This window comes from Odocoileus virginianus, chromosome 27 (genome assembly GCF_023699985.2).
Source record: "Odocoileus virginianus isolate 20LAN1187 ecotype Illinois chromosome 27, Ovbor_1.2, whole genome shotgun sequence".
In the NCBI taxonomy this organism is placed as follows: Eukaryota; Metazoa; Chordata; class Mammalia; order Artiodactyla; family Cervidae; genus Odocoileus; species Odocoileus virginianus.
Window position 1 is genome coordinate 9,436,325 of NC_069700.1, and position 25,455 is coordinate 9,461,779.

General features: G+C 43.4%; 1 protein-coding gene across 14 annotated transcripts in view; it reads right to left on the reverse strand.

The window, feature by feature from the left end:
• Positions 1 to 25,455, reverse strand: part of ATXN1 (ataxin 1) — a 402,928-nt gene that overhangs the window by 77,991 nt on the left and 299,482 nt on the right. The gene's annotated exons all lie outside the window — the stretch shown is intronic.

Consider the following 25,455-nt stretch of genomic DNA (forward strand, 5'->3'; position numbering starts at 1 on the left):
AGTCAACATTTGACTCAAGACAGTCTCTACTCTTAAAGAGTCATCTATTTATATCATACTGATAAAAGTCAAAAGTCCTTGCTTGGGCTATAAATGACTATAGAGTGAGAGTTCGGACCCACATGATATTTTGTATTTTAATCCGGAAACACCTTTCTTTGAATTTCCCAGCCTATCTCCTCTCAATTTCAGTTAACATGGGTTTGACACCATTTCACCAATGTCCACTATGATGTCACAAACCTTGTAGATGGAAATCACCCAAGCTATAATTCAAAGCGCTCTCAGGGAGCTGAGTAACAGAAATCCAGCAGACTGGTCATACAGGAAGCAATAAAACAATCTGGTTTAATAAAGCCTGGGTTTCATAAAACCAGATGAGAAGCGATCTCAGAGGTGAACCACGCCAAGTGCTCCTCTTGGCGGCTGAAGCACCAGGCTCCTGGTTGCCGTGGTGGACTGGAGGAGACGCAGTCTTCAACCACAACTCCTGCCCTCCACCCCTCCCGCAGACCACTTACAGCACATCCTGTCCCTCTGTCTTGGCTAATGTTCATGCATTCCATGTGCAAAGTCTGCTGATGTCCTTTACAGAACATTCATAAAAGCGGCGCTCGAATGGCAGCGTTTAGTTTACTGGAGGTGATAGAAGAGACAGCAAATGGGGAAAGGCACTGGCGTCAGGGGGCTGAGAAGGCAATCTGGGCTTGGGAGCCTAAACCCTGCTACCTACTACTTCGTGAAATGACAGTGCATCAGCTAGCACAGGAAAGAGCATTTACCCCATGCTGTCCATTTGGGGAAGGGAAAGACTATAAGCGTGTTTGGGATGTTTTCTTCTACTTTAAACGCAGACAAAGCTGATGGTCCACAGCCGCATCTTCTCTTTCTTTCCATCCTCCAGAGGTTTCCCTCACTCAATTAAAATGACAGGACACCCAAGAAGTGGAACCCCTGGAGGAATGGTGAGGTGGCTAGAATTTTTGGATCTGTTTTCTCTCTAAATTAATCATATACCAAAGAACCCAAGTGAAATAGCTTTTCAAGAATCTAAAGGGAACTCCAAGCAAGCCTTACTATGATTCATTCCTAGTCCATTCCTAATGGAGCCATTTCTATATTCAAGGCACTGGGAAGATGGAGCTTGAACTTAACACATGTACTGCATTCATAACCTTTGAAGGCATGATTAAATGTCCTGCTTCCTTCATTATCTGCCACAGGGAATCAGGTTGGTACAATTTCACAGCAGGAGGTCAGAGGTCGTTCACGGGGAGTTGTGGCTCGGACAGAAGATGGGACGTGCCCAAGGTCACAGAAGAAGTAGCAATGATGAGTTAACTTGGCTCAAGTTTAAAAGAAAACATTCCAAATGTACTATCCTTATCTGAAAGTTTTAATTTCAGGTTAAGGACAAAACACATTATTAAAACGTTTTTTTTTTTTTTTTAATTCTAAGATTATGTTTTAATGATGCAAAATAATATGGATGGAATGACTGGAATGTGATATTGCATGCAAACCAATGTCTAGGTCAGTCCGTCCTATGAATACATCGATACACGCTCCTCAAAAGTGTCTATATCATCCTTTGGATACTGAAGATGGTTTCATTTACAACATTTTATTTGCTTATATATCACTTTCAATTAGATATTGCAAGGTGTTTAGTAAAAGCCATGCTTTAGTTAAAGAAGTGGAGAAGCAAGGAGGTGACTAAAATGCCAGAGGGCACTATACTGTTAGCAAGTCAAAGAATTAGCCAGAAACCTCTGCTCTAAATCCCAGGTCAGTAGCTTCTCACCATTGGCTCACATGTAGCAAGAAGCCCCATGCTGCACACCCACCATGAATCTGGGGGAGTCTGGGTGGTCTGTGACGTAAGTAGAAATACTCTCTATCTGTATAGCAGCCTGTCTGATGAGGCTCATGGCAGAAAACCAACAGTGACCAACGCACAGTATCTGAAGGTCAGTATTTCCTGTACGTTCTCAGGACTGAGAGTCTAAGGAAGGAACTGACTCTGAGCAGAGGGTCAGGTGTATCTGCGAGGGATGCTGGGGGAAGGCAGAGTGACGTTGATAAAAAGGGAAGTCATGGTGGGAGCACCACCAACCCAGGCTCTTGGGAAGGCGGAAGGAAGGCAGTGGGGTCACAGTGCTGTGCTTCATGGTCTAAAAAGATAAATTATGACACGCAGGAGGGAGGGGACACATTTCCCTGTCTCTGCTTGGCCAGAGAACAGAAGAATGGCCCATCACCAACCCTTCTGACATCAAAGGGCAGAAACAGGAGCTGATGAAATATTCCAGAAGGGTGTCTGGGGGCCACACCATGAATGTACAGGGCAGGATGGAGGGAGGAGGGGGTCACTGCAAGCCTGCCAGAGAGCAGGGCTGGCAGGTGCTTGGGAGAAGCTTGGTGACATCCCCGGGACGGGGAGGACAAGCAGACTAGGGGGTGGATGGGAGTTTGAGGAGGAAGGTATTGACTTACAGGTACCTTAATGCGTACTCCTCGAATGCATCCTTAGGATGGCATAGCCCTATGAAATGTGAGTTACTGTCTGTTCTAGATTTTTAAATAAACTGTAGTTATTTTAAATAATGGCTTTACCAAAGCTGGCTTTCACATTTGCTCCCCCTTCCCACTTCTAAATCCAGTTCGCTGTTAAATGTGTTAATGTTAAGCTGCTGAGTTAAACATTTCTTTCACCAAATTGGTACCCTGAAGATAAAAACGAAGAGTATGATGAGAAAAAAAGAATATGATGATGATGGTAATGAAAGTTAATGATAACTTAGGCCTTGCATTCTGATAGGCAGACATGCATTTTGTCATTTAATTTTCAGAATAACCTCTGTGGCTTTAACGTAAGGAAAACAAGGACAGTGTGGTTACGTGAACTTGCTCAACTTCTCACAGCTAATTGGTAGTGGCAGTAGAATAATTTGAACCTGGGGGTATCCAATTCCAAAACCGATTTCTTACCCTGGCCCTTAGCAGAATGTCTGGCACACAGTAGGTGCTTAATAAATATTGGTGACAGAACAAATGAACCGGCTAGAACAAAACATGGCTTTCTAACGTTTAGCCAATCAAATGGCACAGTGCACTTCATTCTTCATTGAAATTGGTTAAATATACCTCAGTCACTTAACACAATAGAAACAGTTATTATAATCGAACAATGTCACCAGATCAATATTTCCTGCCAAGGAATAAATGACTCTGACTTGCTTTGATGTTTATTTCTCAAAAAACGAACTCCACTTTGCCTCGACATTTACAAACCAGCAGGAGATGGGTACCCTGAGAGGTTGCCTGTTCTCCAGAATTGCCTCCGCTTTTGTCTTCTCTATGCAAAGCACAACAATAATAAAAGGAAATTTTAAAAAGAAACAAACATAGTAATTGTTGTTATTGTGTACCTACTTGTTAAACCTAGTTAAGAACCTGACTTGCAGTTTGTATAATTTAAAAAGCCAGTTGATGGAGGTCTAGGGTTGTTTCAAGACCATTTTAAAAAGCTCTCAGACATGCAGAAGCCAGGCCCTTCTTGGCCCCTTCACCTCACATAGCGTGGTCTGTGGTTTGGTTTTTTGTTTTTTTAACACAACAGTTGGTTTTGTAGACGGTCCACACAAGTGGACTCCCCCTGCTGGTCTTCTGTGGAAGTGCTAGCTGGACTGACTCATGCTGAATGACAAAGGTAAAGCAAAGAGCAGGTTGAAACTGGCTGTACAAGGATGCTTTACAGAAACCCTTCAAGAACTAAGCCTGGGCTCATGCTCTTTGGCTGGAGGGGGTATGCGTGTCAAATTATCAAAAACCTATGACGACCCTGACATGAAAGTGTTCTTATGTTGCTTCCCTCTCTTATCTTCTGTGACCCTGGGCAAGTCACAATCCCAAGTCACCTTCCTCTCTCCTGATTATACTTTCTATTTTGAAATACTATGCATCCACTGTGTGCTTAATTGAGGTCTCTTCCCTGAAGGAATTTATAATCCAGCAGATGATTTAAGACCTATTATCATAAGCCAATTAGAGAACCAAACAAGTGATGAAAGGCCTTTCAGGGAGGAGGAGAACCCTAGATGACCTCTGAAGAATGCATCTGATTTACGAAGATGAGGAGCAGGAAGACATGCCTTGCTGATCTTGCATTGGGATTTCCAGCTGAGACTCACTTCACAGGCTCTGCCTGGCTTTTTTTTTTGTTTTGTTTTGGTCAGGTAGCAACATTTGAGAGACGACAATTTAAACAGTGGTTTGTTGAAACCCAAGTAAGGGTATGCCTTCTACCATATGGCCCCTTGCTTTCAGAGAAGATGACGTGCACAGAAATCAGAGACTTTAAATGGTGCAATCCTTTGCTTTGCTAAATTTTTCTTTATTTTCTAAAGCCTTCATCATGAGCTTCCTTTAAATTGGGAACCTCCGAAGAATGACAAATATATTGGAATCACGTATATTCAGGTCATACACGACATCTGTGGAACAGAATGAATTGAAGCATTCTCTGAAGTCTAACAGCGGTTGTTTTGAATGAGAATGACCAATGCTAAAAGGTGTGCCATATTTAGAAAAGAAAGTCTAAAGGATGCGTGCTGATATTACCCACAGTCTATGCTCTTGAAAATGACTTCTATCAGGCATAATCAATAATACTTAAATCAGGCATAATCAGTGATAGTTATATATCACTAGTTTTCATGTCTTATTGACTCTAGGTCTGGCTGTCTCTGTTCATCTTACTAATATCCCGTTGCTGATACTGAATTAAAGTCAAGGGTAGATCTGTAATAACTTAATAGGTACATAGGGAAATGGGAGATTGAGACACTTACTCATGGGTAACGCTCAGTGAAAGCCCCTGACCATGTAGTTACTGCTGAGCTAGCACCTGGAGCTAGTGCCCTCAATCATAGCAACGTGGACCTGGCATTTTCCTATGAAGACAAGCAGAAATCCTAGCGCCTGGAGCTAGCACCCTCAATCGTAGCAACGTGGACCTGGCATTTTCCTATGAAGACAAGCAGAAATCTAGGAGCCCTCACCCAGATTCTCCTTGAAGGTAAAATACAAAACAACCCTTGCTGACTGCATCAGGATTTAAGGAGCCTGGAGGGCTCCAGTGCATTGGGTCGCAGAAGAGTCGGGCACGACTGGGCATCTGAGCACACGCTAGGGAGGGGGTGAGGCAAGGTCAGGAGGGGATGAGAGGAGGGATGCAGATCAATGATGAGGCTCAAGGATGAGGAAACTCCTGGCCATTATTGACCTGGGAGAGAAATGAATGTCATCACAGTGTGGAGGTTGCTGGTCCACAGTGTGGAGAGAGGGGACCCGGTTTCTAGTGAGTCAGAGCCCCGACTCAGAAATACCTTCTGCCTTTCTCTGATTTCCTCAGAGAGAAGTAATTTCTCCACCCACTAGAATCCAGTTTCTCTTCATTCATAATAGGATTGCATATCCCTGTGTTTAAGCTGTTCCTACAAGAGTCCTCCCTCCCTATGTAGGCTGTCAGCCTTCTCGAAGTCAGCTTATATGTTTTAACTCATTTCTCTCAAAGTTTAATATATGGAGATAATAAATATTAGATGAACATATAACTAAATGCATGAAATACAGTTTTGCTAAATCAAGGCAGCGGTGGTGGTTTAGTCGCTAAGTTGAGTCTGACTCGTCTGTGACCACATGAACTGTAGCTCACTGAGTCTCCTCTGTCCACGGAATTTTCCAGGCAAGAACACTGGAGTGGATGGCCATTTCCTTCTCCAGGGGACCGTCCTGACCTGGGGACTGAACCTGGGTCTCCGGTGTTGCAGGTGATCTCCTGCATTGCAGGCGGGTTCTTTATTCTGAGATGCTGTCACCTAAGTTAATGTAAATGTTGACTCCCGGAATTGTGAACTACAGAATACAAACTCTGCCAAATAGCAGAGAACTTTCTAAAAGCCTTCCTTGTTGCTGGGCTTGCTCCCTGGCATCCAATCCAGACCCTGCCTCCAAACACTCAAAGGTAAGAAAAACGTAGCTTGTAATAAGTCAGGTCTTCATCGGGAGAGACTATTAAGATGAAAACGCCACCGTGGGCAGCCTCCTGTGTGCCCTCATCTCTTAAGGGTTTACTAACACTGTTACCTCATCTTCCTTATTGCAGGAGACCATCAGATTGTTCTAACTCCATTGCCCACATTCCTCTCTGCCCTGACTTACCCCAGTTTAATTTTCCCTTTCCAGAAAACAAAACAACAAAATCAAACTCCACCAAGTACTTAACTGTATTCAAATATCCATACAATTCTATCTATGGCAACAGTCTCTGTCTTCCAGAAATTTAATTGCCAGCATCCCCCACCTCCACGGACAATAGAAGAAAATGGGCCTCAGTCTCACAAACTTCGGCACCTCTCAAGGAACTAATTAAATCTCCTAGGACGCCCTCACCCACACCCTAAGAAATTTGAAGGGTGTGCAAAATCCCAACCCAATTCAACACTCTTATAATAAAAGCCCTTTACTTGATATAAAGCTTCAGCTTGAATTTCTTTGTCTCTCTCCCCCCACAGAGTAGTAAATTTCCAAATTCCCGAAAGGTCATGCGTTTGGCAATGGAACAACAGCGTCCTGATGGGGAGAGTGTTAGTCAGTGTACTTTTCTCCAGGCCACTCCGCGGGGCTGCTGTCTCTCTTGGGAGCTACAGGCGTCATCAAAGTGGATGAACTCTGGGAACAGCGGGAAGTAGTCTCTGGGGGTGATGGTGGAAAACTGGGTACCTGCACCCAGTGGGGGACGAAGCGAACCAGACCTTCTGGCATCAGGTGCTGCCCCCTGGGGGCTGCTGAAAGTCCTACCCAGCTCTCAAGTATTGGGGTCATGAGGTGTCTATTCACAAGAGGAAAAGGGCTCTCCCAACTCCTACCTTGGGGAGCTTGAAAACAAAGAGGGAAGGGAAACAGCACTTGCTGAAATGGCTTAAATGCGCCAATGATCATGCCACGTGTTTCATCCTCTTCATACAACCCTACAAAGTAGGAACCATTACTCCATTTTAAAGATGATCTGAAGCTCAAAAGAACATCCTCAAAATGACACAGCTAGTAACTTACAGATGCAGGATTCAAACCAAGGCCTGTGTAGGTCTTTAACCCCTGTTCTTACCACATAGCATGTTGCCTTTCCAAAGGAAAACCTGGCTTTTAGGTGCAAAATAGAATGTGTTCATTTGGTAGAAGGTAATACTCCGAATTCATCCTTTTTGTTATAGACTTATCACACCCACTTATTCATACCTGACCCTCTTGTACTGTGAGCTCTTGCCCATGAAATAGGAACCCAGTAATGGAAGCCGATCTTACCATTTTATCTTATGCAACAAATGTTTAATGACTGGATGAATGAATGTGAGTCAGTGGGTGAAAGAATGAATGAATCTGACAAGTCCATATGGGGACTGAATCAGCAATCTTGGTCTTTTTAGTGCATCTTAATCACTTTTTTTTTTTTAAACCCACATGACATGACATTTTGGTGTCTAAAGAGAAAGCCTGGAAGTATGATACTGGTCTGGGCTTTTTCATTGACACAGCAGCCTGCCTGACACAATGCTGATTTCTACAAGACATTGAACTTAGCCTCAAGCCATGATGTCCTTTGAAAGGATGGTGCCTGAGGAAATAGATATTAAAGAGGTGGCAAAAAAAAAAAAAAGAGGTGGCTATCTAGGCAAACGAGTTAATTCAAATTCCTCTCTACATTCTAAGAGTGAAACACAGTCTCAAAAAGTCAGAGAGTCAGGAAAATCAAACATGGTTTCATTTTGAAAATAAAATGCTGTTTATAGAAGAGATGTTTAATTCAGGGGATAAAAATTGAACTGCTTTTTGGGGCCTCAAGGAGCTAATTAAAATGTGACCAGGCGGTGATTATATACTCAGAGGTGTCCCATGGGCCCTTAGATTTCCACAGCTCAGATAATCTCACTCACAACTATCATTCATTTATACCAGATGTCGGATACTTGATACAGAAATGGATTTCTACCGTCTCATCTCACTGTTCAGGGAATCCTGGTCAATTCCTTGATACGTTGTACATGAAATGAGGTGGTGAGACACTAGATCTAACTAACTGAACTGTCAGAGAGTGAGGTTATAAGGCTTATTCAACCAACTCATTTAGGTATGATCCCTGAAGCTCCTGACTGAAGCCCTGGCCTTCATTCTCTCTCTACTCAGGATTCACGCGAAGCTATTATAAGGAAGCCAAAGATAAAACAGCTTCTGCATAATGAAACGCTAATCCCAGGAGTGTGACGCCCACGACACAAATGAATGCTAGACAGAAGATAACCAAATGTCTAGACTTATTCAAACCTGCTTCTCAGAGTTCAAACTCCTATTCCAGGCTTTATCAGCTTATGAGGCGTAAACTGGTTTAAAAACACACAACTAAACAACAATAAGAAGCTAAATCCTGCAGAACCTTTTCAGTGAAGAGGTTTTAGTCAGTGATTTTAGTCATTTTAGTGATTTTATTCAGTCTGTGTTTATCTATCCAAACATAGTAACACCATCTGAAACTGATAGCCATTTATTGAAAGTAATACACAGTTTGAGGATGATGACTTTTGTCCAGACTTTTACTAAACATATTGGTGGATGGGAATATTCTCTGTTAAGTCTGTTTTTCTGGCTCCTTAAAGTTAACAAAATTGTACCATTTAAGGGTCTGTGGCTTTGTGTTCAGTACAATGGACTGAAAGTATGGCTCTCTGAGTTCTAGAATTATACTGTTAATATATCTCAGACATTTTACCAGGAGCCTCATTTCATTCCTATTATAACTCTCCCAGGGACTCAATTTCCTACCTAGGATACCAATCATGTCCTCTGGCAAATTACCTTATGCTTTGATTTCTCCAACAGAAAATGATAATTTTAAAATAGGAAGGATTATGTGGAATAAAAGGATGGCCAATTCATATTAAACAGCAAAACAGTTGGTATATAGGTATATATAATATATAATTTTAACATAAGTAATATTTTTTTGAGCTTCCAGCACAGGTTCCCACTAGCTATCTATTTTACACATGGTAGTGTATACATTGGAGAAGAAAAGGCAACCCACTCTAGTATTCTTGCCTGGAGAACCCCATGGACAGAGGAGCCTGGCGGGCTACGGTCCATGGGGTCACAAGAGTGGGACATGCTTAGCAACTAAAGAGAGAGAATATATATGTGTCAATCCTAATCTCCCAGCCATCCCACCCTTCTCTTCCCCCTCTCTGCATCTCTAGTCCTTCTCTACAAATAATTTCATCTGTATCTTGCTTCTAGAATCCACATATGTGTTAATATACAATATTTGTTTTTCTCTTTCTGTCTTACTTCACTCTGTATTAACATAAGTAATTCATTTTTCTTTTATGCCTTTGTTAAGGCACCTCCTAGAACAATTTCTAATAAACGTAAACACTGTATTTGAATTTTGGAGATCACTTTGACAGAGATTAGATATTAATGTAGAAGGCCTCACTGATTTGTACCCCAATGGAATGTACTCATTTATGCTGGGGCTTTAACATTTACCTTTCATTATGTACAGAAATAAAATCCACTAAGAAAAGTGACAAGTTAACTGTATTATCTACCTCTTTGGCACAAATATTTTTATTGTACAACTGTAGGTTCCACAGGAGTTATTTCGACATCTAAGTCCTGGTTTTCCCTAGGTAGGTGGGAAATAGGGCTCCGTAGGAAGCAAAAAGCAGAAGCAACTGAGAAAAGCGTCCATGAGTGAATTCTGCCCAGTTTGTGACTCCCTCGACTCCAGCGCCTGGGAGGACTCACTCAGGACAGCACATGTGAGAACCTTAATTTACCCTTTGCCAGTTGAAGTCAAGGTACAGTTAAGTAACTTTGTTTTTTTATCCTCAGCTTACTGCTTTTATTTTTGCTTATTTATGTTTTTAAAATTTTATGTATTTTTTAATTGAGGTAGAATTGATTGACAATATTATGTAAGTTTCAGGTGTACAACATAGTGATTCACAGGTTTAAGGGTTATTCTCCATTTGTACTTATCATAAAACATTGGCTATATGCCCTGTGCTGTATAGTATATCCCTGCAGCTTACTTGCTTCATATTACTAGTAGTTTTTACCTTTTAAATCCCTCATCTCTATCTTGCCTCTTCCCACTTCCCTCTCCCCACTGGTAACCACTAAACATTATTATTCGTGGGGAAAAAAAAATCCCTTAGTTATAGCCAGAATAAATACTTAAATCTCATTTGTTCCGCTCTTATCTAGAGCCTTCCTGCCTTAAGTATGGAACAAAATGGGGTTCTGAGAGCCCCTCTTCCCATATCTCTTTTGGAAGCAAGAATTATCTCAAGGCAGGAAAAATAAAGTGAGGATATTTTTAATTGTTTTTGTTCCCCTCCTCTCAAATGAGTGAGGGGAATTCTACACAGTGAGGGGAAATAGGACCAGTACCTAAGTCAATAATGTAAATAGGATTGTAGATAAATGTTTAATTTATTCATGGGGAAAATACCAGACTTTCTTTCGCATCCATTTTTGCACCCAGTGTGCTGATAACAAATAGTCACTATCTAATTTCTATAAAGCAGTGTTTATGAATCGGAAAAAAAAAAAAAAACTTTAACCAATAATTTATATGCCTGGGGTGTACATGAAGTAACACAACTTATTTTTTTAGGAGGATCCCATAATTTAGATCAAATGAATGTAAAATGATTTTTCTCCCCCCAAACTTAGAGAGATTTTCCTGGCCCAATAATTAATACTGCATTACATAAAATGACTTTCCTTTGTATCCTCTACCTGTGTGGCCTTTTAATAGAGACAAAGCTTTTGCTATAACCATGGAGCATACAAAAGAGCAATCTGTAAAATATCACAAAGAATAATGTCTGTCTTACAGGGTTGTTGTGAGGATTTAATGAGACAATTCACAAAAAGCACTTAGTGTAATGCCTGGTACATATTAAATATTCCATAAATGTCAACTATAATTATTATTCCTCTCAGTGTATAAACTTCTATTTAATAGAGAGCTATCTTCTAAAGAAATCTCCAAGTTATCTTGCACACCCTAAATTTTAAGAGAGTTTCTCTACATATAATAGTTCAGACCCCCCGAATCCCATCCCATTTCCAATGTACTGCTTTCTGAGTTCCTATTTTGTTCTCCTTGTATTATGGCATGTACATATCTGAACTCCTCTATCAGAGCTTTAGTTTCTAGAAAGCAGAAACACTACTTATTATCGTATACTCAGTAGACTATGGTTTAGCGACATGTACAGTATAAGTTTTTAGTAAGTATTTATTGAATGAATAAATGAATATGAGTGAATATTTAAATATTCGATGACATAAATCCTAGGGTCCAACAGCCAACTACCCTACCAATATTTATATTTTTTGTCAACTTCTTCTAAAATGAACATTTAGTGTTCCTTTCGCACATCCCAAATTGTTAATTCTCTAGGATATACCTTTAAAAGAAAAAAAAAAAGTTTGCCTGTAAAAAGGAGAAGGTCCATCCCACCTTGATTAACTTTTGTACCCAATGTACTAATCCCATTCCCAGTTTGGTTCTTAGACAACACTGCTGGGATTTGGGGAAGGTTTTTTGTCATGAAGGCAAGGCAAACACCAACAATAATTTCTAAGCCATAGTTCCATAGGAAATCAGAATAAGAAAGCATTTGATTTGCAAATCAAAACCACAATGAGGTACCATTACACTCCAGTCAGGATGGCTGCTATCCAAAAGTCTACAAGCAATAAATGCTGGAGAGGGTGTGGAGAAAAGGGAACCCTCTTACACTGTTGGTGGGAATGCAAATTAGTACAGCCACTATGGAAAACAGTGTGGAGATTTCTTAAAAAGCTGGAAATAGAACTGCCACATGACCCAGCAATCCCACTTCTGGGCATACACACCGAGGAAACCAGATCTGAAAGAGATACGTGCACCCCAATGTTCATCGCAGCACTGTTTATAATAGCCAGGACATGGAAGCAACCTAGATGCCCATCAGCAGACGAATGGATGAGGAAGCTGTGGTACATATACACCATGGAATATTACTCAGCCATTAAAAAGAATTCATTTGAATCAGTTCTAATGAGATGGATGAAACTGGAGCCCATTATACAGAGCAAAGTAAGCCAGAAAGATAAAGACCATTACAGTATACTAACACATATATATGGAATTTAGAAAGATGGTAACGATAACCCTATATGCAAAACAGAAAGAGACTCAGATGTATAGAACAGACTTGTGGACTCTGGGAGAAGGTGAGGGTGGGATGTTTCAAGAGAACAGCATTGAAACATGTATATTATCTAGGGTGAAACAGATCACCAGCCCAGGTTGGGTGCATGAGACAAGTGCTCGGGCCTGGTGCACTGGGAAGACCCAGAGGGATCGGGTGGAGAGGGAGGTGGGAGCGGGGACCGGGATGGGGAATACATGTAAATCCATGGCTAATTCATTTCAATGTATGACAAAAACCACTGCAATGATGTAAAGTAATTAGCCTCCAACTAATAAAAATAAATGGAAAAAAAAAAAGAAAGCATTTGATTATATGCCTACTTTAATCAACAGAGGGAGTTACACTCTTTTTTTTAATGGCCCACCCTGCTTTTCAGTTTATGAATACTATATCTAGCTATCAAACAACTGATGCCCCTTGGGTTCAAAGAGCAAATCCATACCTCTGTCCCTAAGAAGGCTAACCATAAATTATCACCATCTTATACTTTAAGGATATTGCCATTCATGCAATAGTACTCTGGACATTGAGATCTGAGCCAAATAAGTATATGTTCAGTAGAACAATATAATCAAACTCTACACAGTGTAATTGAGAAGTACACCAGCAACGATGATCCATTCAGGTAGAATTATATTCAGTAACAATAACTTACATAAATGTGTACTTTTTGCCAATTTACAGGCTCTTGTAGAAGGGCAGGACGACACAAGTCTAGCATGGGATGACTGGCTGCCACTGGTGTGGGGTTTCTAAGTTTTAGCTTTTTATCAGGAGGAGACAAATTGGAGGAACATGTGACTTCCATGTTTAGAATACGATTCTCCAGTTTGGAATACCTTTAAAGACTTGGTTCAAAAGCCAACTTCTCAGAAGCCCGCCATATTAATTCCATCTTTAACCTCAGGGTTCTTGAGATTAAAAACTGTGTGAATGAATGAATAAATGAATAATTAAAAGGAAAGAGTAATGACCTAGAGTGATTAATGGGAATGTGCATTCATTTACTCTGGTACAGCAAAAGACTGAGAAAAGATATTTGGCATATAACACATGCTTAAAGTGTTCATTAACTGAAAAAATTAATGACTAATTCTCATTTGAACTGTTTATGTGTAGAAGATGCAATTTCTCAAATTATTGCCACTATCAAGGTAGATACTGTTCCCTGTGCTATTATTTTCTTCCTCTCATCTTTGAATCCCTGGTTCCCTGTAAAAAGTTCTTATAGTCATACAAAAATGGAATTGTTGGGGCGGCAGTAATACTAAGTGGTACCTCTCTCCGTAACATATTAACTTCCCCTCCACCGCCTTCAATAGAGCACTTCCAGAAATGCTTGGTCTCTGGAATAAAGTGGCAAGTGCAGAAATCCACTGCAATACAGGGCATGGTGTACGTCCCACCAACGACGAAACAGGGAAGCATGAGTCACTCAAGGGCCTGGGACAGTGTGACCACGCAGTCCTCCGAGCACTAGTAACTGCAGGTATTAACGGTAACGACTTAGTGGAAGTGATATTACAAATTTCTATTTCTTTCCCAGGTATTTGATGTGGACATCAGGCATGGTCTGGACCTGACCAGTACATTCCATTTCAAGATGTTTCAGAGTAGAGTATGTACCACATATCATCTATGTGGGAACCCCATGCTGTCCCCAGCCTGGACATGTCCACAGAGGGTTGCCTAGTTAGTCGTCTTCAATCGGCTCCTCCATTTACTACCCACCCTAAGCCCTTAACAAGCCTCAAAGCCTCATTTCTACTGAATAAGGCTAAGAGGATGTCATGAGCTTCTGATGAGCTGATGCTCATAGATATTTTAGCACAGTGCTTGGCACATAAGAAATGCTCAGTAAATGTTATTATACTCAATTATTACTTTACAAAATGATTCTCACTCTAAATTTTAAAATATTTAGAATCAATGAATGAACGAATCACTATGTCCAATTGCTTTGTAATAAGAAGGGATATTTTCCTCCATGGGAGAGGATCTGAGTCTTGGGAGTGCCATTTTCAGAGGAGTGACACCCAAGCTGGACCACAGAAATCAGCAAATATGATGATCAAAGGTGCACAGGGAGCTTTGAGGGGGAAAGCACCCAAGGGAAACAGCTGGATGTGTGTGGTGAGCGGATTCCCAAGGCTGCCACTGAGGTGCTAAGGGCAGGTGAGGTGAGGCTGGGAGGGGAAGAGGCGGTAACACATCTGATGGACTCTCAAGGCTTTCTGCCAGCATTTGGCAAAGTCCACTCTCCTATCCCAGCGGAGGGAATGTGTGGGGGCTGGTGACAAACAAGCCACTGCTGGTTCTATTATCTACTGAGCTTCTAAATGGTGAGCCCTCAGTCTTTGGCCCACTTGGCCATAATCAGAACACACGTGGTACAAAGATACAAGGATGGAGGATGGTTTGGGAGACCAGTTACTTTTTATATAACACACACACACACACACTCTTGGAAGATACAGCCGGCAAGTACTCTGTCGCAACATAAATGTACTCTTAAAGCGATAGAAAGTCGCACATTAATGCAAATTATGTAAATCCTCACTAAGTAACTTGAATCCAATGGAAATTACAACCACACCAAGATCCTCTATAAACGTTGAACTGGAGTATTCTATGCTGTATTTTGCTTCTGTGGTGTGAAGGTGGCTAGAGATATGGTGGTATGACTGTCACTGTCCCCAGGGACTTTCAAACAAATGAGCTGTCTGGTGAAACAGTCCCAGGATGCCAGTTTTCTAAATAAATATTAAAATGCATTTACTGTCTGCATCACTTAAGAGGTTGAGGATGAGGGGGGCATGCACTGAAAGACTCACATGGTTTTATTTGACAAAAGCTCAGCTATTAGACAACCAAGAGAATTAGGAAGATAGTCTCAGAGTTATGCTGGTGTTCTGAGGGTATCATCACAGCATCCATGGACTATATCCATAAATGATCTTGTTGTTGTTTAGTTGTGAAGTTGTATCTGATTCTTTCATGACCCCATGGACTGTAACCCGCCAGGCCCATCTGTCCATGGGATTTCCTAGGCAAGAATACTGGAGTGGGTTGCCATTTTCTTCTCCAAGGGATCTTCCTAAGCCAGGGATCGAACCCCAGTCTTCTGCATTGGCAGGCAGGTTCTTTACCACTGAGCCACCAGGGAAGCTCCACATGATCTTGTTATTCTGCCCCAAGTGGTTGAAACGCAGACTCAAACAATTCACAGTTGACTAATCTGTATTCACTGTGACAAGTCCTTACTGTCAGACCTGAAGTAATTATCAGAAAGTGAGAAAACAGACTTTCCTTTTGGGAAGCTGGGAGATGGCTTTCTACTCTAAGTTGGCACTAAATAGAATGACCCATAAAAATAACTTGGAAGGCTACTACCTTACAACCAGAACTTATAATATCTAACAGTTACAGGCGGTGTCTTTCTCCTGTGTGTTTTAATTAAAGATTTCAAAGACACAGAAACTGAAAACGTGTATATAACCCATATAATTCTGCATAATCTCTCATTAGTTGCATAGCGGATTGTCACCCTGTGTGACCCTGATTTATGTGTGACACACACACATTTACAAGCTGCTGGCATTAAAAAATGCTCTGGATGGGTATCAGTGTCCTCTTTTTGATTCACACATGAAACCATCAGGTTCCCAGCTGGAATTGAGTAGAAGCACATTTGGAGAGGGGACAGTTTTGGATTAAGCTTGTCCAACGCAAGTTGCCAAGGGAGCATGCGCTTTTTAACAACTGCTGTTTCTGGCCTTGCTGATTTAGAGTTTTATCTACTACAGTGTGAGAAGGCAGAAGTTCACAGGCATCTAAGGGTGCGATTATTCAAACAAAATGGAACACAGCACACGGCTCCCACATATCAATCAGTAGTGTCATTTTAACAGTGGCAAGGACACAGAAGCGAAAAGAAGCAAAATCATTTACTGCACTAACAGTTACATTTGCCTGCCAATCCTTGGAGAAACAATGACTAAAATCAGTAATTTTTAAATAATGGATGAGTACAGCTCTGAGATCAAGGGGATGGAAAGTAAAGTACGAATGCTCAGACTTGTGAGCATTGGAGTCTTTCCTTTTCATCCGAACAAGCATTTTTCAAAAACATTTTGAACGTGAAAAGCCTATAGAGTTAAACACTGGGCTGCCTCCTACTTTATAGTTATACACAGGCCCAGGGCGAGGTCAAAGCAGACACGTGCAAAGCTTCACACATGTGCTGGGGAGGGGCATGAGCTTGCACACATACACACACATACTTGCATACCAAGGTAGGAATTAGGACAACCACTGTGACAAATTCAAATCAAGCACAGTTAAGTCCCAAACTGATAATTTTCTATGGAAATTAACAGGGAGAACAAAGTTTGGCCAAGACTGACTTTTAAGCCTATTTCAAGGCTATGGCACATGTATTTCTTCTAATATTCGAATCTCAGCACCTGTTGCAAAGTCAGAGCTTACGCAGGATATTCATTTTCTGAAGGACATGAGGGCTTGCTTTTTACCTCTGTGTGCAAAATGAAAGGCAAAGTCCTATTCCTGCTCGTACCCAATTGGAGCAGAGCCGCCTAGGTTTGCTGCCGTGCTTCTCCTTAGAGAGACCACGCAGCTGGAGCTGGGCGGGGACTCGACTCTAGTCTGATACACGCATCAAGATACATGACATTCAGTGGCTTTGGCAATGCACTGAACAAACGCTTCTGTCAACAGGGGGGCTTCAGTGGGCTCACCACGTGGGTGAGGGGAGGGGTTGTCCACAGTAATTGGGGCCAGGAGAAGTCCAGATCACACTGCTCTCCTTCACCTACAATACGTTCATCTCTCATCTTCTGATACCTTCGAAACCTTTGCCTTCAATGAATGGAAGCTCTGAGATATCTATAACCTTGTTGGGTAAGGTTCTTATTCTTTGACTTGAAAAGATCCCCCATTCTTAGAGTGAGACTTAGCAGACAGGGGTTCCAAGTCCCTCCAGTCCTGGCTGGCAATTCTGCATCAGTGAATCGTATTCCTAATTCTACAGTGAAATCTCCCTAAGAAATTGAGGGGCAACAATAGAAAAGAATGAAACACTGCCATTTGCAGCAACATAGATTGGACCCAGAGACTGTCGTACTGAAGGAAGTATGTCAGGCAGAGAAAGACAGAAACTATATGACATCACTTGTTTGTGAAAATCTGAAAAATAATGCAAATGAATCTATATGCAAAACAGAAATAGACTCACAGATACTGTAAACAAACTTATGGTTAGCAAAGGGGAAAGGAAGTGGGGGGAGAGATACATTAGGAGTATGGGAGTAACAGATACAAACTATTAATACTATACATTAAATAGATAACCAACAAGGATTTACTACATAGCACACACAGGAATGGTCCCCAGTATCTTATAATAACTGATGAAAGTGAAAGTTGCTCAGTCATGTCTGAGTCTTTGCAACCCCACAGACTATACAGCCCATGGAATTCTCCAGGCCAGAATACTGGAGTGGGTAGCCATTCTCTTCTCCAGGGGATCTTTTCAACCCAGGGATTAAACCCAGATCTTCCACATTTCAGGCAGATTCTTTACCAGCTGAGCCACCAGGGAAGCCCATTTGATTATAAGTAACACCCTGCTTACTTAACTTATATGCAGAATACATCATGCAAAATGCCAGGCTGGATGAAGCACAAGCTGGAATCAAGGCCGTTGGGAGAAATATCAATAACCTCAGATATGCAGATGACACCATCCTTATGGCAGAAAGCGAAGAAGAACTAAAGAGCCTCTTGATGAAAGTGAAAGAGGGACTGAAAAAGTTGGCTTAAAACTCAACATTCAGAAAACTAAGATCATGGCATCTGGTCCCATCATTTCATGGCAAATAGATGGGGAAACAATGGAAATAGTGACAGACTTTACTTTTTTGGGCTCCAAAACCACTGCAGATGGTGACTGCAGCCATGAAATTAAAAGATGCTTGCTCCTTGGAAGAAAAGCTATGACCAATCTAGACTGCATATTAAAAAGCAGAGACATTACTTTGCCAACAAAGGTCCATCTAGTCAAAGCTATGGTTTTTCCAGTAGTCATGTGTGGATGTGAGAGTGACTATAAAGAAAGCTGAGTGCCGAAGAATTGATGCTTCTGAAGTGTGGTGTTGGAGAAGACTCTTGAGAGTTCCTTGGACTGCAAGGAGATCAAACCAGTCAATCCTACAGGAAATCAGTCCTGAATATTCTTTGGAAGGACTGATGCTGAAGATGAAATTACAACACTTTGGCCACCTGATGCAAAGAACTGTCTCATTGGAAAAGACCCTGATGCTGGGAAAGATTGAAGGCAGGAGGAGAAGAGGATGACAGAGGATGAGATGGTTGAATGGCATCACCGACTTGATGGACATGAGTTTGAGCAAGCTCCGAGAGTTGGTGATGGACAGGGAAGCCTGGCATGCTGCAATCCATGGGGTCGCAAAGAGTTGGACACAACTGAGCGACTGAACTGAACAACTTATAACTGAACATAATCTATAAAAAAAACCCACAAATGAATCACAATGCCGTACACCTGAAACTAACACAATACTGCAAATCAACCATACTTCAATTTTTTAAAGTTACTAAATAAAATTAGGCTTTCAAATAGTAAAATAAATATTTGGATTTATGTAAATTTTTTAAAACATGAGGGACAGTAATAGTAAGAGGTCCTACAAGTTGCCAAATCAAATATGGAATTCATTCAACCAGGCACACCCTATCTCTCATTATAAAGACCCAGCTGCGAATTCTTTCCTTCCAAAAAAGTCTCCTTAGGTGGGGACATGCTACCCAAACAAATGCAGGGCACTAGTAGGGGTTGGCAGAGGGTGGGGGCTCCATTTTTTACAGAGACATGTTTCTTCCATCTGTATTATCTCTGCACTTTACATTGTTGAACTTGGGCCAATGACGTCTTATTTTCATTTTTTTTCATATTTTTCTAAGGTAGAGGGAAACCAGAAATGTTAAAGTTTTACTACTGAAAATTACTTTATTTTTAGTAAAGTGCTTCAAAAATTGCCTTAGCACTTTTGAAGTTTATAACACAGTGCTGTTGACTATAATCACTGTGCTGTGTATTAGATCTTTAGGATTTTTATTTATCTTCTAGTTATAGGTTTGTATCTTAGATAACATCTCCCCAATTCCACCCCCACCAAGACCCTGTTAACCACCACTCTCCTCTCTGCATATCCTAACTGCTCTTACCATGAAGAAGAAATGATAATTATGTGATGAGACAGAAGTGTTAGCTAACATTATGGTGGCAATCAGACTGCAATATATAAATATATCAAATCAACAAAGTGAAGTGTTAGTCGCTCAGTCGTATCCAACTGTTTGTGACCCCATGGACTATAGCCCGCCAGGCTCCTCTGTCCATGGAATTCTCCAGGCAAGAATACTGGAGTGCGTAGCCATTCCATTTTCCAGGGGAACTTCCCTACCCAGGGACTGAACCCAGGTCTCCTGCATTGTAGGCAGATTCTTTACTGACTGAGCCGCCAGGGAAGCCCATCAAATCAACACGTGTGAGTTAAACTTACTGTTACATGCCAATTATATCTCAATAAAAAGAATAACACTGTCAAATGACATCTGATTTAGGTAACGGATTTTGGAGAGGGAACTCAAATTCATTTTTAAGGAAGGGGCAATTAGTGACAAAGCTGGGGCAGGGTAGGATACTTATAAATACTTCTTTTGTTAATTCACAAGTCTGAGGGTTGTAGGGATGCCCCTGATCTATTATCTGTTTAAGAAGGAGCTCAACAGTCCTGAAATTTGGTGGTGAGCTCAGTCTGGAACCCGGGGGTTCTGACCTTCAGTTCCATCTGTAACTGTTGCTACAATATAATTGCTCCTAGAAGCCAAAGCAGAGGTAGGCATTCAAATGAAGGCAGAAAAGAGGCATATAAGTGTGTGTGCACAAGTGTGGGAGTGGGCTGCAGACACCATCATTCCGTGATTTAGAACTGTCCACATGACTCACGTGGAAAATAACTACGGCAGAAAGGTGACTTTTGAACCCTGTTGGGAGCCTGACCGCTGATTGTACCTCCCTCTACAACCTGTAGTGGCTGCATCAGCGAATCCTGGCTATTTAACATTGGTATGGCGTTGACTTACTTCCAGAGTCTGCCCTGTGTTCTAAGCACAAGCACACATCGGCTCATGCTCCCCCAAGAAAGTGGCCATTTCATGGAGAATAAACCAGAATTCTCCTCATTGTTCTTCCTCCCTCACCAATTTGAATGCTGGTTTGAGGGATGTTTGTGGAAGCCTCTCAAAAATCTTGCTGCGTGTGGCTTTGATAGGATCGCCTGGGATCTCTGAAAGGGTTAGGAATCAAGGGGTTGAGAAGAGAAAAGTGTCCTAGGGACTAGGGAAGTGTGGGTGCTCTGTGACTAACCATCGAGAAGATTCTGAGCAGCTCAGGTCGGGCTGGACACACCCAAGCCCTGGTGCTGTGTCTCCTCTGAGGACCTTCCAGAATCTTCTGACAGTGCTGGGTCTGGGCAGGGACTTTCCACTTCATTGTGGGCCTGAGGTCTTCTATGAATGGCCATTTCTGGTGCCTATGCAGACAATGTCACCGTGTGCCGGTGAATAAAATGAACAACCAAAAGCAGAGCAATATTCTAGCTACTGTTTCCCTTCCCTCTAAAATGCTTCCAAGTACTAGCTCTCCTTAATTCCTTCCTATTTTAGACACACAGATATGCTTGATTTCAGGGTCTCATGGAGCAGAACAGAACAAATATCTATGGGTGCTGTCTCTGGACCTCTCTGAACTCACAAACCTCATATTCGGGAAAAGAAGGACCCCACGTCACTGTGCCAAGCTGTTCACCCAAAGTAACCCATCAGGTGCTTGCAGTCCTCACTCAAGTGTATTAGTTTAAAATGTCTTTCTGTACAGCAGCATTTTAAGCATAATTATCCCTTATTATCTAGAAAAGCTCTGAATATATTATACTGGAAAACAAAGTCTAGTTACAGGTCACAGAAAAGCATCATTCCCATCCCCTGCGTTCTTCAGTTTTCCTACCTTCTTAATCATCCTTTAGATTTTCCCCCTTTCCTTCAAAATGGCTTTTTTTTTTTTTTTAAACAAAGCCTTTCCATTATAATCTGGGTCTGTAAGGCTTCTGGCTTGAACATTTATCTCCTAAACACCAAAGAGTTTATCATTACATTTACTTCTTGGTTCTCACGATATCCCTCCCTACTCGTGCTACTCGCTTTTTCAAAATTTAGGAATGAGAAGCTGTTTGGGAGGTCTCTCCCATGCCCATCACACGTTCCCTTGCTCAACCACAAACACGCCTGCGATAGCGGAGTTAGTGGGCCACGTCCCACACCTTGTTGGCCAGTGAGAGCTGACCCTGCGTGTTAGAACGAGGCATGTGCGCTTGTTTTGACATGACCACACTGGAGTCAGACTTCAGAGCTAGCCTCGAGATGCTCACAGACTGATATTAACCACGGTCTGCTGCAAGCATATGGGGAAAGACAGGCTGGAGCAGATCCCAAGGAAAAGACGCAGTGGCATATTTGCCCACATTACTGCTACGGTGGCAGAGCTTGGAGAGAGTGAGAGGCAGGCGCCCACCCGCTGCGTCACCCTGGAAGGGGGACCATGCGTGCGGAGAGCGGTCCGCAAACCTCGTGAGGACCGAAGGCAACACTGCCTGAAAGTTGGGAGTCATGAGCCGTCGGGGCGGGGGGAGGAAGTTGCTTCTGTCATTCATTCTGACAGGGCTTCTTAACGGGCATGCAGAGGGCTGAGGGTGGGGGGCGGGCGGGGGAGACACAGAGAGAGGACAGAAGGGTGAAGCCAGCCAGGCAAACGAGAATGAGAAATTGCAATTACGGACCTTATGGAGGAGCTGCTGGTAAGCTACTCTGGCCAAAGGAAAATGTTGATTGGACCGGTTTTCTGAGGGAAACAGACAGCCCTTCTGCAAGCAGATGGATGACAAGTCTCTGGGAGGAGGCTGTGTTGTTCATGTGTGAAACGGTCTCCGCCGAGGAGTAAAAGCGCCAAGCCATGTATGTAAGCAGGAACCACCTGGCCTGCGTGTGGCGGGGTGTGTGTGTGTGTGTGAAGGATGGAGACGTTGGCAGCCAGCGCTCTAGCTGAGAACTGTGGCGGGGTGTGTGTGTGTGTGTGTGTGTGTGTGACCTGGCCTGCATGTGGCGGGGTGTGTCTGTGTGTGTGTGTGTGTGTGTGACCTGGCCTGCATGTGGCGGGGTGTGTGTGTGTGTGTGTGTGTCTGTGTGTGACCTGGCCTGCATGTGGCGGGGTGTGTGTGTGTGTGTCTGTGTGTGACCTGGCCTGCATGTGGCGGGCTGTGTGTGTGTGTGTGTGTGTGTGTGACCTGGCCTGCATGTGGCGGGGTGTGTCTGTGTGTGTCTGTGTGTGTGTGTGTGTGTGTGTGTGTGAAGGATGGAGACGTTGGCAGCCAGCGCTCTAGCTGAGAACTGTGGCGGGTGTGTGTGTGTGTGTGTGTGTGTGTGTGTCTGTCTGTGTGACCTGGCCTGCATGTGGTGGGGTGTGTGTTTGTGTGTGTGACCTGGCCTGCATGTGGCGGTGTGTGTGTGTGTGTGTGAAGGATGGAGACGTTGGCAGCCAGCACTCTAGCTGAGAACTGTGGCGGGTGTGTGTGTGTGTGTGTGTGTGTCTGTGTGTGTCTGTGTGTGACCTGGCCTGCATGTGGCGGGGTGTGTGTGTGTGTGTGTGTCTGTGTGTGTGTCTGTGTGTGTGACCTGGCCTGCATGTGGCGGGGTGTGTGTGTGTGTGTCTGTGTGTGTGTCTGTGTGTGTGACCTGGCCTGCATGTGGCGGGGTGTGTGTGTGTGTGTGTGTGTGTGTGTGTGTGTGTGACCTGGCCTGCATGTGGCGGGGTGTGTGTGTGTGTGTGTGTGTGTGTGTGTGTGACCTGGCCTGCATGTGGCGGGGTGTGTGTGTGTGTCTGTGTGTGTGTGTGTGTGTGACCTGGCCTGCATGTGGCGGGGTGTGTGTGTGTGTGTCTGTGTGTGTGACCTGGCCTGCATGTGGCGGGGTGTGTCTGTGTGACCTGGCCTGCATGTGGCGGTGTGTGTGTGTGTGTGTGTGAAGGATGGAGACGTTGGCAGCCAGCGCTCTAGCTGAGAACTGTGGCAGGGTGTGTGTGTGTGTGTGTGTCTGTGTGTGTGTGACCTGGCCTGCATGTGGCGGTGTGTGTGTGTGTGTGTGAAGGATGGAGACGTTGGCAGCCAGCGCTCTAGCTGAGAACTGTGGCAGGGTGTGTGTGTGTGTGTGTGTCTGTGTGTGTGTGACCTGGCCTGCATGTGGCGGTGTGTGTGTGTGTGTGTGTGTGAAGGATGGAGACGTTGGCAGCCAGCGCTCTAGCTGAGAACTGTGGCGGTGTGTGTGTGTGTGTGTGTGTGTGTGAAGGATGGAGACGTTGGCAGCCAGCGCTCTAGCTGAGAACTCCAGGACCACCCAACCAGGCGAGTCTCCATTTGTACTCTGCTCTTCCTCTCTTGCCCCCGCCTCCTCTCTTCCCACCACCCCCACCCACCCAGCACCCTCCTGCCATTTTAACCCTTCTCTAACTTCTATGCGTCTCATATCTCATGGCGCTATTCAGTATAAAACTAAGAAACTAGAAGCAACTCAAATACAAGGCAGGAACTGAGATGAAGGGACCAGAAATGATCCGCCAGCCAAGAACAGAGTCAGAACCAGCCCGTCCTCATGGACTAGGATTTCCTGGGGAGCAAGACCAGGACGGGGCCTGTGTGGAAGTGCTCAGTCTGGGTCCAGAGGTGAGCCCCACGTGGCCTGCAGTGAGGTCCGTGGCTCTCTTCTGGGCAGATCCAATAGCCATGCCTCACCAAGAATTCCTATGGTTCTTTGGAGGCTAAAAAGTAAACCAGGCTACTCAAGAAATTCTTTGATGGACTCAGAGCTTTCATTGCCGGCCTGGGTTCAATCCTTAACTGGGGAACTAATATCCCACAAGCCATATGGCCAAAAAAGAAAAAGTAAAGTAGGCTTCTCAACCTCAGACGTATTGGCATCTTGTACTGGATAATTCCCTTGCAGGGGGGTGTCCTGTACTTTATGGATGCTAAACAACATCCAGTAGCCAGTTTCTACTCCCTAGATGCTGATAGCACCTCACCAAGCTGTGACAATGAAAAATGTCTCCAGAGATTGCCACCTGCCTCCTGGGTGGGGCGAGATCAGAATCACAGAGGTAAACATTACATAGGGTTGGCTGGTTCCAAGTGGAGATACCACCTTGCTCTGTGCGTGAAGGTTAAAAACACACACACCAACACACTCATAAACACACCCTCACATAATATTACATACAAAGACTCAGGGCAGGTGGTTCTCGCTTCTGATTTTTTTCATACTTTTATCCATCTGATTTGCTGTAAACGCTTCCAAAACTGGAGAACAACTTCCAGGGCTCCATTTTCAAAGTGCCCTCCAGTGTTTACAGCCTCGAGCCTTGGAAACTGGGAAGGAAACACTCATTCTTTCATTCGGCTTCTGCAAAATAACGCTGCACACAGACGCTTGCCTTATTGCCGGGCTCTGCCGAGTGTCTGCACCCAAAAGAGAAAGCAGACGCCTAAAGACGGCTGGAGATGTTCCCCACAGGGCTTTGCGCCTGTTTTGAGATACCCTGACTCTGCACAGATTTTCAGTGACTGGAAGGATCGGGCTGTGGGAGGGGAGGCTTGCTGCACTCTGAATTACTTAGCTGACTCAATGGAACAGATTCACATATGGTCAGATGTACCTGAACCAATGTGATATGTATGGATTGGGTCTTTGCTATGTGTAAAGTCCAGTTACAAGGGCTAAAGGCATGTACAAGACATCGGGTCTACTACTGCTAGTATTTAAGTGCTTACACAGTGCTGTAAGAACAGTACATGCGTTTAACCCCCACAACGCCCTTTGAGAAGGAGCTACGGTGGCGCTAGTGGTAAAGAACCCACCTGCCAATGCAGGAGACATAAGAGACGGGGGTTTGATCCCTGGGTCGGGAAGATCCCCT